General features: G+C 33.6%; 1 protein-coding gene across 1 annotated transcript in view; it reads right to left on the bottom strand.

Moving 5' to 3' along the window:
- Positions 1–3,495, bottom strand: part of LOC110446929 — a 7,489-nt gene extending 3,994 nt beyond the window's left edge. Inside the window, exon 1 of the mRNA XM_021492275.1 lies at positions 3,453–3,495. The gene's annotated coding sequence lies outside the window, so the exon portion shown is untranslated. The remainder of the gene's footprint in view (positions 1–3,452) is intronic.
- Positions 3,496–5,578: the final 2,083 nt, after the last annotated feature.

Genomic DNA, 5,578 nt, shown 5'->3' with positions numbered 1-5,578 from the left:
GTTTGAAGATTTTACGACATAAGACCCCTGTGACCTTGAAAATTGGTCAAGATCATTCATTTGAACAAACTTGGTAGTCCTTCATCCCAGCATGCTACAGGCCTAATTTCAGTACCCTGGCCCTTTTGGTTATTGAGAAGAAGTTATTTGAAGATTTTAAAGACATCTGACCCCAATGACCTTGAAAGTTGGTCAAGGTCATTCATTTGAACAAAATTGGTAGCCCTTCATCCCAGCATGCTACAGGCCCAATATCAGTACCCTGGGCCTTTTGGTTATTAAGAAGAAGTCGTTTGAAGATTTTACGACATTAGACCCCTGTGACCTTGAAAGTTGGTCAAGGTCATTTATTTGAACAAACTTGGTAGCCCTTCATCCCAGCATGCTACAGGCCTAATATCAGTACCCTGGGCCTTTTGGTTATTGAAAAGAAGTTGTTCGAAGATTTTAACATATTTGACCCCTGTGACCTTGAAAGTGGGTCAAGGTCATTTATTTGAACAAACTTGGTAGCCCCTGATCCCAGCATGCTACTGGCCAAATATCATCTTCCTAGGCCTTTTGGTTATTGAGAAGAAGTTGTTTAAAGCAAAAAGTTGACGACGGACAGACGGACGACGGATGGACGGACGGACGACGGATGCCGCACCATAACATTAGCTCACCTGCCCTCCTTCGGGCAGGTGAGCTAAAAAACCAAAGGCTTACAATCACTTTTATACATTTAAGCTAGCAATGTGCACATAATTGAACAAATAAAAAGGTGGTACATTATTTACCTGACGTCTTTTAACGTATTCATATCAATAAATATTGAGGGCATGGCCCTTTACATTAAGGAATATTGAAATTAAACAGACTCTCTACAGAACAGTGTTAAGGCTATGTAGAAAAATAAAGGTCGTGTAATTAAATAGAAATATTCACTTAATAATTCGAAAGTTCGAAATAATAATACTATTTCTGTGAAAGATGTGGTCAACGGCTGACTGAAAGAATTACAACACACGGTTTCGACAACTGCAGGTAGATGAAGACTCGTCGGCAAGTTGTATTGTCACCATCATGATCTTATTAACTCATTTATCCCTGAAGACACATTTGAACTCTTTCAATTCAAACTTTGGAATAGTTCATAATGAAATTTCAGGGGTGAATGGATAAAGAAATCGTATTTGCCTTCTTTGTACTCAAAAGTTTCGTTACGGCAATCAAATTTCTCACTCTCGTGACGAGGACGTGTTTACACAGCAGGTGCTCCAGGACGCCTTGTCTTGTTCTTTTTGGATGTTTTCAACAGTCTCTATGCTAATCTTTTTCTTATATATTTTGTCGTAGCTTCGTCGATTTTTTTGTTCGAATTGATTTTTGTACATTCTTTAGTATTTAATGTTTTATTATTGTATATCAAGATCTACAACATAACTTGGTGAAGTCAGTAAAGAGACATCTCACATGCCTCCTAACAGGAACTCAAACACTCATTGTTGCAGTAAATAAATGCCTTCTTTATAAATTTCTGAAAACCGGAGTTACAATTTTTCTGACCGGATGATTTTGAGACATGTCAGTTGTAGCAAACAGTTAAAAATGTATTTCTTTGCATGACAGAGTGACTTCTAGTTGGCTTGGTTTTCTGACTCGGTATATTTATGTACTTATATGTCTTTATGAGGAATGTAAACAGAAACATAGTATAATACAACACAACACAATATCTCTCCAGTACACACGCAGGCATACACACATAGGGAGATATTAGCCAGGTGGCATAGGCCTAGTGGTTAGTGCCTGGTAAGGCAGCTCCTGCGAATTCCTCAAAATTGTATTGATTAATGTATATGCTAATTGTATTAATTGTATATCTATGTACTGTAAAGCTCTTTAGAATGGCTTATTCTAGCTAGATATATTATTGTATATTAGTAGTATTGCCATTAACAAGAGTCGTATAAACTAGTATTACGTGTATACATGTACCTCTCCCTCTGTTGCCTAGTTACCTGACAGTTGAAAGTTGTAACAGATTAGAGTAGTAATGAGTTAAAACAGGGCCTATCAGTTAAATCTTTTGACTACTGGTAATCTGATCCTACAAACTGTATACGTGTATGACAGCACTATAATGTTTTCAATCGTTTAATCAACTAAGGTGGGTTTTTTTGTAAAAGCAAATTAAATATGTGACAACAGAAGTTGTGTTACAAGTATATTGGTTTGATTTTCAACTTATTTAAGTTAATTTAATAAAAAGAGATTGGTAAGACAAAACTTATATAGTCCCTGCTATTATCAACATTGGGTTGTGGCCGTATCTGACTGCTGTATGATAGCTAAATAGACATGCAAAAAGGGTTTTTTAAAGGATATTGTTGTTAAGATAAAAACACCTTGTCAGCCAACCCTTAACTATAAAAACCATTGCATATGTGTGGAACAAGCGGATACGACAGCGGTATATATTTTGTGTGTATAGTGTACGAGTCCAGGTAGACGAGTAGTAGAAATCGACCAGCGTAAGAGAGAGCTATTTATAGCGAGTCGGCACTCCTTACTGACACTGACCCAATGACGCACGCCCACGCATTACAATCTAGAACAACATCGTTACTCATACAGGAGCTACAGTGTCTGATGCGTTCTTCACTGTATTCGTTTTTATTCTATGAAAATAGTAAAATTTGATTTTCATACAACAATTTGTTATTCTATCTGTCAAAATATCAAAAGTCTGGTGTTTGGACCAGAGGAGACTTTGGCTATTAACATATAATCACAAAATTAATTTTTTAAATAGCACTATATTCCTGTAATCAGTATTTACGTTTCTAGAAGTTTATATATGTTTGTTTTCCATTTGATAATCCATTTCGATGTAGCGATTTGAAGTCATGTAATTTCGATTCCGATTAATTCACGTATAATGGCATTATAATTCACTTTATAGCACGACAAACGAGCAATGTATAGGGAGTGGAGCATATAATTGAAACGACGGTATGTTTATCAAACTATTGACGCGAACTAACATCTTGGCATTTTCTAAATTAACGTAGAAACATATCACAGTGATCAACGTGTATAATATTAGGTGACGATGTATTCAAAACTTTTCATAAATTCATTAGGTTTGAAAACAAAGTCATCTTTTTCAAATTTTATTATCAAAAATGTATATCTTCAACTATTGCAGCTTTACAGAAAAAAGCTGTGATGCATATAGATTAGGACTGATAAACAATGAATGGGTATTAAACGGGCACCAAAGTAAGCTCGGCCTGGAGTAAGGGACTGCTATTCCTATCATCACGTGGCGAGCGACATTACAAGTCAAAACAGCCCACAAACTGCTTAGTTAATATTTGAAGGTAATCTAAAGCACATAGATAAGATATAGCACGTATGGTATGATGCTATACCGACAAAATAAACTTGAATTGTTTAAAACTTACCTCAAACTGCAACCCTCCACTCCCCTATATCTGTCTATGGCATAATAGACCGGATATCTAAATTTAGAGAAGTTGGAAAGTCCCTATCAAGGCCGCGCTACAAACATACCGGTCATTACTGCTGTGTCATATCAGATCTAAGTCCGTGGTCATACAGTGCAAACAATCTGTGTTTGATTTATAAACGAATCGCTTGTATTTGTTTAGGAATATTGTCAATCCTCCGTTTGATGAGATAATATAAGGTATTATTTGGTTTGGAGAAATTTACCCGATTATTTATAAAAAAATAAAATAAGATATCGTATAAAAAGCTTTATATGATATTTTATAAGATAAGATATCTTGTATAATATAGAAAATATCTCATATACACAGATATTTCCTTTATTATGAAAGATTTCCTTTCTTATAAAGGATTTCCTTTATATTTAATATATATTTCCTATATATTATAAAAGATATATTACATGTTTATATATAAGTGTTATTATATCTATGATGAAATATCTGTATAATGTTATTATAGTATACCCTAAACAATGTAATAGAAAACATCTCTCATATAGATAATTATGTAATAAATATTACATTTTATAAGATATATTATATCAGATATCGTGTAAATTAAACGACATTCCTGCGTGAGTAAAATTAAATAAATATTGTAAAATGATTGTGAAATGATTGCTACCGCTATAAGCTGATCAACACTAATCATTTATGAACAGTTAATCTTACACAACTATGTACATGAATTGTATGCCTAATTATACTTTCAAACTTCACAATGAGATATTATAACTTAAAAAGTATAGTATGTGTTACATAACACACGAACGACCTATCAACGCATTTATATAGGGTATCTTATAAAGCAACAAGCATAGGATACATATCTATTGTCTTTTATAGGATATCTGCTATAAGTTTCGAAGATCTTTTATAAAAGATATGATATCTTACATGTACAATCTTATATAAAGAAACAGGATCGGAATCTCTAATTGAATAAATGTTAAATAGACCTGTTATATTTACTACTTTTACGGGTAACATGAGATAAAATCAACATCACTGATCACATGTTTTTTTTAACATTGTGAGGGAAATCTTACAGAGCCATACTTTTAAATGTTTTTTAATACCATAAACTCAACACTCTAAAAGATATTTATCCTCAGGTTACGGCGTCAACAAGTCGTGTTCAAAAAGAACACGCCTACAAACCGAACGGTTGTTTCAGCGTGTCACTCACTGTATCTGGCTCGTCGATTGGTTGATAGAACGTTTGAGGTCGGTGTCGTCCTTTTAATCAAAAGCAGTGTACAACATTGTATCTTTTTCGGAGACTTGTCAACTTAGGATTACGCATACACGTATATGGAAATGTAAAACTTACATTGCATGTACATGTTTCAAGCCATGTCTCATGACTTGAATGTTTTGTTTATTATGTACTTATCCATATTTTCGTGATCTATAATGGTACTTATAATTACAAGAGGGCAAAATGAAGAACATTAAAAATGCGTTGACTTTAAACATATCTTATTGTCCAAATATTGGCACAAAAGGATCAGGCACAAGTTATTTCAACTTATGAAGCCGTCTCCTATTAACATAACAAATTTACAGACAAATGATGGCACAAATAATTATAAATTCAATTTTTAAAACAAGTCAATTTTTCACGGGAATAAACATATATAAGCATAAAGTTCAAAATCTTCCGCTGGATTTAATGAATTTTTGCACATGATCAAATAAGTAATAATTTTCCTCCAAAGCCAACAACTCATTTCCAAATAATAGTAGTTTTAAACTTATTTGTGTATTTAAATTACTTAAAACTTGAAACATGTCAGTACGAACAGTTGCATAACGTTGGCACTCAAAAAAGAAGTGATATGCGTTTTCACAATGATGTAAACAATTTGGACAGTGTGAGTCAGTAACTAAGTTTGCAAGGAATAGGTCATCTTTAAGAGAACTGCATTTATGTCTTAACCTGGTATGTATAATATTTAGTTTTCTTTCGCCATACTTATAATAGCAAGGTTGACTAGTAGGAATATTTTGGGATAGAGCGAATTTAAAGGAGGGAAGAGGTAGAGACTTTATAC

The sequence above is a fragment of the Mizuhopecten yessoensis genome, unplaced genomic scaffold (assembly GCF_002113885.1).
Source record: "Mizuhopecten yessoensis strain PY_sf001 unplaced genomic scaffold, ASM211388v2 scaffold3053, whole genome shotgun sequence".
NCBI lineage: Eukaryota > Metazoa > Mollusca > Bivalvia > Pectinida > Pectinidae > Mizuhopecten > Mizuhopecten yessoensis.
This window is presented reverse-complemented; position numbering and strand designations above follow the sequence as displayed.